The sequence below is a fragment of the Trichoplusia ni genome, chromosome 13 (genome assembly GCF_003590095.1).
Source record: "Trichoplusia ni isolate ovarian cell line Hi5 chromosome 13, tn1, whole genome shotgun sequence".
NCBI classification, from domain to species: domain Eukaryota; kingdom Metazoa; phylum Arthropoda; class Insecta; order Lepidoptera; family Noctuidae; genus Trichoplusia; species Trichoplusia ni.
Window position 1 is genome coordinate 4,741,790 of NC_039490.1, and position 12,239 is coordinate 4,754,028.

The 12,239-nt window shown below is 36.5% G+C and overlaps 2 non-coding genes across 2 annotated transcripts; both read left to right on the forward strand.

The window, feature by feature from the left end:
• The first annotated feature begins 1,498 nt into the window (after positions 1 to 1,498).
• On the forward strand, positions 1,499 to 1,571 carry Trnar-acg. The gene has a single exon. It is a non-coding gene; the product is annotated as a tRNA-Arg (tRNA).
• A 9,078-nt stretch (positions 1,572 to 10,649) lies between these two features.
• Positions 10,650 to 10,722, forward strand: Trnat-ugu. The gene has a single exon. It is a non-coding gene; the product is annotated as a tRNA-Thr (tRNA).
• Positions 10,723 to 12,239: the final 1,517 nt, after the last annotated feature.

Here is a 12,239-nt window from a genome sequence, read left to right on the forward strand (position 1 = left end):
TCAAGATGCTTAAAAATAAGTTTGAGGGAGTTCTTGAGGTACTGGAACAATTAACAGATTCATCTCAAACTTCCGAAACAAGATCGGGAGCCAGTCTTCTCCTGACAGCCATGCAGTCATTTAACTTCCTAACTTTTCTTGGCTTTTGGGCTGCAGTGCTACCTGAAGTAGATGACGCACAGATTTACCTGCAGCAACGAGGACTAAGTGTGGATAAGTGTGCTCAGAAACTCTGCGCTTTGAAAACCCTCTTAGTGGAAAGTAGAGACCGTTTAGTGCAAGAAGCAATTGACTTTGCTAAGACTCTTTGCGAAAAACTCGGAATCGAACTCAAAACGAGAAGAATTCGCAGGAAAAAACGCATGCATGGCGATGAATCTTCTGCAGATGCAGCTTTGTCTCACGAGCAGGAAATCCGTCGAGAGGTGTTCGCATCATTGGACAAGATCATTCAAGAAATGACGACTCGATTCCAGCAAATTCAAGAAATATCGGACAAGTTCGGATTTTTGATGCCAGCAAAACTTTTGGACAGCAAGTTCGAGTGTGATCTTTCCCATGTATTAGAAGACATCGACAAGGACGAGTTTCAGATGGAGCGGAAGCGTCTCCAGCAATTTATTGCCTGTTCTGAATCAGAGGAAGATATAAGTGGTAAAGGACCACTGGAGCTCCTCCAGTTCATTCAAAAACTGAATCTCGGAATTTCGGTTCCAAATATAGTCATCTTGATTCGTATATATTTGACTTTGGCGATTAGTGTGGCAAGCTGTGAGAGAAGTTTTTCGAAGTTGAAGCTAATAAAAATTACCTCAGATCTACTATGAGCTCCGCTAGATTATCAAACTTGGCTATATTGTCGATTGAACAAGAATTGGCTGCTAATATTGATTTTGACAAAGTTATTTCTGACTTCGCTGCTCATAAGGCTCGTAGAATCCGCTTGTAAAACCGCTCATCCAATTTTTTCTTCAATAAAAAGTATCTCATTGCCTGTGCAATTTAATTTTAATTAAGCACCTATAGAATGGGGGCGGCAAAGTGGGTCTCCCGCCCCAGGCGCCAAAATGGCACGCTACGCCACTGTATATTGGTACCCAAAAATTAAGGTACCGAAATAAAATTAGGTATCCAAATATAGCGGTAACAATTTTTTTACGGTATGACGTCATACCGTTATTTAAACATACCGTAATTTTCGGGTTATTCAGTCCCTGCATTAACATCTAAAATTTCTAAAGTAGGGTCGCATAGCCATTAATTTTATTTTAGCCCATTGCGTAGGTGTAAAATATGACCTCATTGGTGAACGTCAAAGGTACCTTTGATAAGAAATTTTCATTTTTTATTGTCCAATACGCTTTAATAAGCTTTTTCTACTAAGTCTTCTTACCTCTATTATATAATTAGATATCGATCACAAAATCTCATAGCCCTCCTTTTGGTTCTTTGCATTAGCAACGTCTTCAGTAACGTATTTTCATCCTTATTGTCAACCGGCCCTGTGGCGCAATGGATAACGCGTCTGACTACGGATCAGAAGATTCCAGGTTCGAATCCTGGCAGGGTCGCATACAACTTTTTACAGTTTTGTTTTTTGCTGATATTTATAACTTAAATATTTTTTTATATTATTTATAACAAATACTTCGTATTCTTATTTATAAATTGAAACATTAATTTTGTGCCAAATAACAGGAGCAAAAGGTTCCAGTAAATCTTAAACATTACAAAACATTGAGTTTAAAATGAATTTGTTTGGTTTTACAAATACTACTAATGCCATCTAGGGGCAGCAAACCGAACTACTTAGATAACACTACTTTGCTACATAGTTGCAAAATCAAAACTAAAGATAAAATTAATAAGAAGCGAGTGATTACGTGATTAAGCATGCATTAAGGTGTCAACATAGACGAAACATCACAACATTCGCGCGGCGCATTTCCATACATATTAATGTGGCGACGATGAGCTCAAACTAAATAAACCTTGTTTTGTCGCTTTGTCATGGAAATTCGCGGCATTTCGAACTGGTTTCATTTTTTGAACAGAATCAGCTGATCATTAATCAATTAATTTAAATTAATTCGTCAATCGCTTTTAAAAAGCTCACTAATCTTGTTTTATTTTCTTATGATGAAGCGTATAGTAGTATCAGATAGAGTCAAGAATATAATTCTTTTTAGTATTAAAGGAAATTATATTTATTATTTTCTTCTGGAGTTAATGTATCAAACAAATGAAATCAAGGATGTTTTTTTTTAAGTGATAATCACAACGTCATTATTCTGCCAGCAGCTTATGTTTTTAGTAACGACACGATAAAGACTTTGATGAAGTTTAATTAATTAGTCGCTACCCAAAGTATTCAATCCAATTGCATACTGATCTATCAGAACTATAGTTGCGCAATGTAGGCTAGAATCAATAATTTAATCCTTGACCCAAATAACGTTTTGGCGTCCTTACAACGTAAGATGATAAAATAATACCTACCTTTAGCGTCGGGTCAAGGCCAAACCGTATACCGGGATAACTGGGCCATACATTTTTCACTGAAACAGAATTATGTATGTAACGTATACCACCAACAAACTGCATTTTTATTCCAACGTCTCTTTGTGCGTTCAAAAATACTGGTCTTGAAATAATCGAGTTTATTTTGGTATTTAATTTATGCAGATTATTTCTGCAGCTGCAGACTTACTTGACCGTTTACCACGCCTTCGAATTGCAATGTACATTCCGAAGTTAAAACGCAATTAATTCCTATTAATCTGAGATTTTAACTACCAGACGTCAGATTTAGAAGTTCTTGTCTTTTGAATGAAAAGCTCCTCTGCTAGATACTGGCATATTTTGTGTCACTTATTTTACAAGGTCATCGTCATATCCAGCGTTGTTTAATCCACTATTGGTCGTCGAATTAGCTTTTGTGGTTATGCCATGGTCCAGTCCCTTTCCATTCACTCCCTGATAGTAGCGATGGGATAATGATGATAATACACTAGAGCATTAACTTGTAATAGAACAATCAGCTGCTCACTGAAATATTCTAGTACGTAGTAATGTACCCTATCACTAACAGGATAGTTCACTAGCATTTGTACTAGCTTGTGCGATTCGTTGCTAATTCGATATTTCAACAAAAACAACAATACTGCGAAATTTTACAAGGAAATGCTTACTCGCTATGAGTATTTCGCCGACTTCATCGTGGACTTTCGTCAACTAGAGTGTATCACATCACTACGTTCACGAACTTAATACTTTCATGTCATTTGATAATCATCGTATTCCCAATTGTCATTTGCTTGAGTAGATACTAATTGTATTTTTCTTCTTCCACAGATAAATCTTCGGTTAATTTTGGTGTCCGGCAAGACGAAGGAATTCGTGTTCAATCCTGTGGACTCGGCGGGTGACATCGCGATACATGTCTACGACAACTGGCCTGAAGGTAATTAACGTTATTTCATTACATGAACTAGGGACAAAGATACGATAGACGTCTTAGAAGGTAATATTTCGGAGATACTTACACAGAAAATTTTGACCACACGTGTGGAATTATAAAAAGTTGCTAATCAGTCTCTCCTACCTCGTGACGCAATATAATCATTATCATTTTAGTTGGACTGGACTTGTTATAAGCAAGTCTTTTTTTCATTTAGGTAGTTCATATAAAACCTGGTTTTAGAGTTTTCAGAAAGGAAGCCAGTGCTTTTAAAGTAAGTGTCACGTTTAATAAATAAGTAAACAAACAACTTTAAATAACTACGAAATTACCACCGATGGCAGATAGGAATTTATCAGCAAATCTTACCAATTACAGAGCCTTCATCAGCCCAATCATTATTCGCGACTACTTAAAATGAAGCACCCAGTCCTTTGTAGTCAGATCCAAAGACTATTAAAATATGGAAATTCAATTTATCATCAATCCACAATCTGGAACCAGTTGTAAATCTCACGCTTTCAATACCGTCAAATTACTTTTTAAACTAATAAACGTAACGTCATTTAGAAGTGTGATTTATTAAGCATGGTTAGTTACCGTTTGTGGGATGCGTAAACAAATTGTGTGGAGGGTGGCTCTGGTGTTACCAGATATGGAAATCAGTTTGCAGTGCGTGCGTTGCGAGGGATGTGATAAGGCGAGACCAATGTGTTTGGCTTTAAACAGGATTATATAATGCTATATATATGTTGGGCCAGCTTTAAATTTTATGGTATCCTTCAGTTTCGAGACAGTCTTCGACTTAAATTCGTAGAAATGGACAGTTCCTTGAGAAGACAGAGGCTTTAAGCATTGAAACGTACTTCTACGTATTAGAAATCTAGGACGAAAATACATAATGAGAGCATTCATAAGTTTAGTCGGGCTTTATACAAGTATTACAATGACGACTGACATCGCCGATTTGACAGACATACACGGAATTTCAGGCTGCTCTTATGATAAGGGCTATTTCTGCTTGTTTTTGTAATAGCGAACGTTTGCTCAGGGAAAACTTCGTTTCCCAACCATACCCATTCCCATCAACTTTAAAAACACAAAAAATATATACAGGAAAATACGTTTGACCTCATTTCAAAACTATTCGTTGAATATTTAATATTTATGACAGTAACATTATAAATCGTTCACGATGGTAAATAGTAGCGAGTGTTATAGAAGAACATAAAAATGTCTGTCTTATTATTTGCTTTGTAAATAAAACAATAGTACACTTAAGACTTTGTTTTCATGTAAAAATGTAGTTAAGAACTGTTATTTTATATTTGACGACAAGATCGCATTTATTTATTTAACACAAATAATGTAAATCCAATAATAACTAGGTTATCTATAGGTGGTATTAGCAATGAAAAGCGCGTGATAATTGTGTCATTGCAAAAAAAAAAATGCAATCCCTTGGCTAACTTTTGACACGGTTTTATCGTAATTTTAAACTAAGGCCTACTGTTCGCGAAGTACTGCACGTTATGCGCAGCTTGCGCCTTTTTTCATCGGTATGTATGAAATACATACAGACGTAAAAGAAACTGTCTCCACGTAGCCGGAACCTCGCCTCTCCATCGCTGGCTCGGTGCTGCCCTCTGGAAAGTTTCGTTAGAATCTGTATCTGCTATCCGTCACATATGTACGCAAACTGCAAGCAATCGTCAATTGTCGACAACTTGCGCATGACGCGGTTAACGCGTAAACTAGGTCTAACTGGATAAAGGCGTTATAACGTTAACAGTCATCTTTATTAGTCTTGTAAAGTCGTTAAACTTCTATGTACGTTTATGTTATTAACAGAGTAAATATGTTAGAAAAGCTATTGTTTGCTGTCCTACAAACAAGATGTGTCGAGTCACCTCCTTTCGCAATACATATTTAGAAATTGTGGTAGAGAAACGTCGTTCCACGCAGTATAGCGTGCCGTCTGTCTGTCACATCTGCAATAGTCTTACTTTTTGAAGGCCCAGATCATACATTTCTTTTAGACGAGGCGGTGTCAATAAATCAATCATTCAGCCTATTCATTCTGGACATAACTCTCCCAAATTGCGTCACAATACCCGGTCCTCCGCCTTTTGAATCCAATCCGAGCCGGTCCAGCTATACTTGGCGGTAGCCTGGACGTTAAAACGTTAGTAGACACCTGACGCACAGGTAAAGACCTGTATATCAGGAAAAAAATCTTAGTCTAGCCATGTTCGAAACACTGCAATTCTCTTCGTAAATTGACGTGGCCGTAAATTATCCGATTATAAAGGCGTGTGACCTCTTTGGCCGAACAAACACTAACAATAAACACTTTAGCTAATAAGAGTATTCACAAGGCTTAAGTGCTACTGACGGTTTAAGTGTCTGTCAAACAAACCTTCTGCAGGAACTTTGAGCTCATTCAAATACATATTAATTACTAACATGTATTGTACTGCCAGCAACAAAATTTCATAACCACCAGAACCACAATTTGGTAAATTAAAACTCGCAGTTGAAGTAAAAGAAGTCGTAGAGTAGTATCTCGCTTCGTCGTAGAGATAGAGACCTAGAGAACAGACAAATTCATCAACTACAAAAAAAAACAAAAATTCGTAGTTAACTAACTAACTATATCTCAATCTTATGAAACTTACCCATAAAAGCGAACTTATTATTTAAGCAGTGAATTTTCCTTTTCTGCTGACTGTAGGTATTCAAAATGTATAGTCATATGCATGCATAGTTAGTACCTTTCATCAGATAATCTCCAAGTTCTAATGTGAAATGCAAATCCAAGTTAACAGTTTGACAAAAGGCAGTACGTACCTACACACGCGTCTGTAGATCTCCATCCAATCAAGTCTTTGTTAATTGGTCGTCTTCTCGGGTCCCGCAATTTAGTTGGCAACATACAGAGAAAGTACCAGGCTATAAGGAATGTACAGAGTTAAGCACTTGAGCCTCTTGGACACCTGGACTGAACTAGCCTCAGGATCGTCAAGTGATTTATTCAGTTCAAAGTTCGTTTTTTTTTTTTTTTACTGTACCTATACAAACAACCAGTTTATTATAGTCTTCTATAATGGTTCAGTAATGTTCAGTTTTCTGTGGTAATAGGAACATTGAAATAGTCCAGACTGACAAGAAAGCATCGAGATAACTTCTAGTAGTTATCAAATGTCATAGTTAGTTATTAACTGATGGCCTATTTATTTTTATAATATTCTTTAAGTTATTGAATACGCTAATGTAGGTTGTATAGAAAAAAGTGGTTTCTACGCGAATGTTAGACATTGAAATAAAACTACTGTCTTCTACTTCTGCCCGTAACCGTGATACCTGCAAAGGTGTCAAAACGTCGGGAACTAAAATCCAAAATTAAACCGCGATAAAATCCGTTCAATTAATTTAAACAACAATTTCAATAATAATCGAGGAGCTCGTGGCTAACCTATAACCGCATAAGTGATTCGATCACAGGTTAAGCTATGCTTGATGCGGTTGGTCTGTAGATGGGTGACCATCTTTGTCATAACGAGTTCCTCCGTGTTTCGGAAGGCACGTAAAATTGTGGGTCCCGGCTGTTATTCCTACATCTTTGACAGTCGTTACAGGTAGTCAGAAGCTTGAAAAAGTCTGACAGCCAGTCTAACCAAGGGGTATCGTGTTGCCCAGGTAACTGGGTTGAGGAGGTCAGATAGGCAGTCGCTCCTTGTAAAACACTGGTACTTAGCTGAAACCGGTTGGACTGGTAGCCGACCCCAACATAGTTGGGAAAAGGCTAGGCCAATGATGAATTTCAATAATAATCCACAACTTTAAAGTAGGCATATTTACCCAAATATTTCTTAAAATATTTTAAAGCAAGCAAGTGTTCTTGTCCTAAATATATTTGTCCTTGTTACCGGTATTAAACAATAAGTAATGAATTCCGCTCATTATAAACATTCGTAATAGTAAACAAAGCGTACGGGACTAATACCAATCATTAAAAGTATTTGTGACCTCAAAGGAAGGTCGAGAGTAAATAAAATAATCACTGTTTTACAGAAACAAGAAAAATATTTTGTACGTCATGCAATATGCGAGCGTAGTTGTATGTGGAAGTGATTAATGTTTATTTATTTTATGCACTGATTTGTCTAAGTATCTATATAAAATATCAACGTAAAAGATAAACTCGTAGAAAAAGATTGCAAGGCTTGTCACAAAATCCGAAACTATAAGGACTCGTAATACAAACTATGAGTGAATAGTTAGATGTCGAGATTGTTTTTATCATACTAACAATACGTCATAGATGGTCTGGTCACCCATCCTCGGACCAACCGTATCGACCGTGGCTTAACCTGTGATTGATGAACTTGTGCAGTTGTAGCTTAGCCACGAGCTCCTTCTTCAAGCATTGTTTTATGAGCTACTTAATTCTGTCATACTATCAAAACCCCATGTCACTAACCCTACAAACAAGAGAACATATACATATATCTTCCTGCACGTAAATGTCTCGAACTTATGGTAATTTTATGATATTTTTGTCGGTTCCTTTTGTCGCATGTTTCATAAAAGATATTTAAGTACGTACTTGTGTGTTACGGAAACGCGTCGAGTGTTACTTTTGTAATATTAAATCGGATATCGCCCGCTCGCCAATACGAAATACTTCAAACAGAAATAACACGTTTTCTTTTTAGGTTTTCAAGCTGTACATTTGTTGGCTATTTTGTATGATTAGAGTATACTTAATTTCTTGAGTATCGTTTTCAGGAAATTGTACTTCACACGTGTGAGAGAAGATATTATTATTATTCTTTGTATAAGGAAATAAACTATTGAAAAGCAATCAAATCAAACAAAATAAGTAAAAACATTAATAAGTAGAGTTCTTTAGGTAAACGTTTAAAATTACGGAAATAAAAATAAATTTTAAACATTGAAATATAAAAATTAAAGAAACCTTTTTTTACGAACCATTATATTACCTACCAACACACTATGTACGCAACAGCCACTTTAGCTTGATCCGCTATATCGTAGATTATATTCAGTGAAACGGCTCCAGCTACGCTGTATTTCAGTCGTATGTTTGGCAGCTAATACTTTATTTTGTAGCCTAGTTTCAGTGTGAAAAAATTTTTCGTTTTTCATTCTATTAATTGCCAATCTTAATATATAAAAATAAATATTTTTTTTAAAATAAATTACATCAGCATTTCTAAAGCTTCCAGTTTTGTAACTAGATGGCGTTGGCGTCGAATTAGATCGCGCTATGGTTTCGTTACATGCGTTTGCGTAAGTAACTCGGTGCGCGCCGCACTATGCTAAATTCTGTCCCACTGCAGAATGGGCAAAGGCCTCTTCTTATAGTATTTTTGAATAGCTTACCATACGAGAGTGTGGAGAGCTAAGAATTCTGTGTGAAATTAGGTTTATTTAAAGTCTGTATTAGGTGAAGCAATATTAAAGTTCAATTTGAATAAAAAAATTGTTTGTGTATGTTCACAGTTCTATTTATTTTTTCTATGCATATAAATTTTTGGTATTAATTGACGTGCCCAATAATTTCGAATATTTTGCGAAATCATGTTACAACCGCTTCGATCTTTTTTTTACACTATCGCGATCGTTCTTTATATTATGCACGGCAACAGCACATGGTGTCTGCTAGTGCGTAGACAGCATATTATGGCCATTACAGTTATAAAAAAGATAACGAAGTGCAAAATGTTCGTCGCCATCGTTAAGTGAGGTCAGTTACCGCGCCCGGATAGATGACAACATGTCTGCCGTGCCATGTAATTGCTGCAATTAACAAATTATCTTAATTGTATTGTTTAAGTGGTGAATTCATTCTTTTTTTCTATTGGGAAGTACCATTGTTTTTGTTCTAAAGTGTTTAATCTGGGAATACATCTGGGAATACGTGAACATAAAGTGGGTAGCAATTTTTGCAAATATTTTGACTAATATTTTTTTTTATCAAAACGTACTTTAATACAATAGCATCAAGCATCAATATTTAGAAGCATTAGATGAAGAAATTCCTTAAATAATAAAGAAATACCTTTCCATAGTGCCGTACTTCGTTTAATTTAATTAACCCTTACTAAAACTTAAAATAACGACTGCAAAATAGATAAAACGATCGCATGACCAACTCAAATGAAGTTACATTAAATAAATACCAACAAACTAGAAAAGATTCCAAGTAAGGTCTCAATAAAATGTCTTAGTTTATCTGGCACGTAAATACTGGTGATAGGTACTAGGCACTAGTACTAGGTAGTATATTTATCGTCGCCCGAACACAGCACAATGTGTTCGTGTTTCGTTCACGAATTATTGTGGCTATACGTCTGCGTTGATAGTGGCGCCTCCTGGTGGCCGGTGATTTACTTGCCTCGTACTCCTTGTTAGGTCAACCACTGCTGTCGTATATACCAAAATTGACGGTACTGGGTTGTTTAGTGAACGTTGGTAGTTGGTAGAGTTGGTACTTTCATATTAAACATGATGGTTATTTTTGTATTTCGTTGCTTACATAATTTCTTTCTTTCTAAACTTTTTTATGTATTGATTCTTTTTTAAACAGTAGACCAAAAAAAAAATAAGTATCCAATTTTACGTAAAAGTGGAACATTACTCGCAAATGTTTCTTTATTTTTTGAAATCTATATGTATATTAATATCCGGCCATACTTTTCTTACATGGTTTAGTTACGCTTACACCCGAGCTAAGGTACCTATTAGTGTCAGAAATCACGCGATAGTGGCAGTGTAGCCCCGCCTGCCATTACCACCGTTAGGTTTACACGCGGCGCTAAATTAATGCCCTGAATCACGATTGACCACACATTTATAACGTACCTGTAAGGATTTCTCATCAAAGAATATAACTTTGAAACTTAAAAACACACCGGATTATCGATAATTAATTATTTAAATTTATGAAGCAACATTATTGTTTATTAATCTAACAAATTTCTAATACACTTACGAAATGTTTATTACAGCGCCATCTAGTTGCTGTTATGTCGTAACTACATGTTATTCAGACGACGTGTGTGTCTACAAGATAATTGTGTTCGTGTTGTTTATTCATTGTAGTGTGTGTAAACTTACGCGCCGTCAATAGGTATCAACATTTACGGGTGTGCAACTGTCAGCCTCCATAGCTCAGGGGTTAGAGCACTGGTCTTGTAAACCAGGGGTCGAGAGTTCAAATCTCTCTGGGGGCATTTGTTGATAAGTTTTGTTTTGTGCTTTTTAAGTTTTATTTAATGAATTTTTCATGTTTTAAATCATATTTTTTGAATTATAAACTATATTTAAGAGATCAATTTTGTTTAAAATATGCATGTAGTTAGTAACAATTGACGTACTTATTTTGATAAGGATTTAATACCATGTTTGTATAAACACCTTCCGCACAGAGAATTAGTCTAGAACTAATTTTCCCCTATAAAGATTTTAGTGAGTAAATATGAAAGAAATAAACCATGCAGTCGCGGAACAGTTTCTTGAACTTTTTAGAAGAGCTAATCCATTATTATGTAGATTGTTTATTTACGCACGAAATGTAACTGAATTTTAAGAAAATAATAATTTTATTCAGAGCTCAGTTGGTCTCAGCGTAAAGCAGCCTCCTTCCTAAATTAATTATATTCATTATATCCGAATAGTTTCCCAAAATGATTTCATGAACTTCTCTGACATTAATAAGATTATAACGACGCTATCCCTCCAATGACACTCGATTCGTTTACTTGTGTTGTAACTAAGTGTACATCGTTGTGTATTCCAGCGGACTGGGCGACCGAATGCGTGTCCCGCGCGGAGATCCTGCGGCTGATCTACCAGGGCCGGTTCCTGCACAGCTCGGTGACGCTGGGCGCGCTCGGGCTGCCGCTCGGCCGCACCACCGTCATGCACCTGGTGCCGCGCGAGCACTTGCCCGAGCCCAACTCACACGGTACGACCAAACACTCTAACTTCAGACCAACTCACGCCATCTATACGCAGGATTAGGCAAACTATACGGCATGTGGAGACGAATTTGCTGCAAATCACGCCATCTATGCGTGACGTTTGGAAACTAAACAGTGATGGATATGAAGGAATAATGTCAAGATGTTCTAGCTTTGATCTATAAAACAATTATAGATCAGATAACCAATTAATTTTAATCTCTTTGAATATATTACCCTTTATTTATAGCGACACCATCATATATTCTGTAGTCATAGCTATCGTAGAGCACTGCTTTCCACCTTAGTGCAGTAAATAGTTGCAGGGCTATTTTCTGTCTCTGTAATAGTCGAAAACAGAATCAACTAATGAAGACTTGCTTTACAGAAGTACGGTGGACCTAACGATATCCTATCCCCCTCTTCCCTCCTCCTTTCACCTTGTAAGTCTCTGTTCTAATCTATACCTTATACTACTTACTGTACTAACTAATCATTTGGTTTAGTTAGAAGAACTTTGTAATTATTTAGTACCAATTTCGCTTGCTTTGTATATTATCTTGTATCTCCGTCTCTAGATCGAATTTGTACGAGCTGACTAAATTAGTAAAGAAATTTAGACCTATCCCCTTTTGCTGCTCATTTTAAAATATTGTTAGCAACTCAAGTCGAGGCTGTACGGGGTGTCCCCAGTCAACATTGCCAACGCAGTCCCTTGCTTGGCTGAAGGCTCGAAGTCTTCCAGTCTTACCAAATAGTCTGGCCGTTAGGCTAACTCCATAGATCCG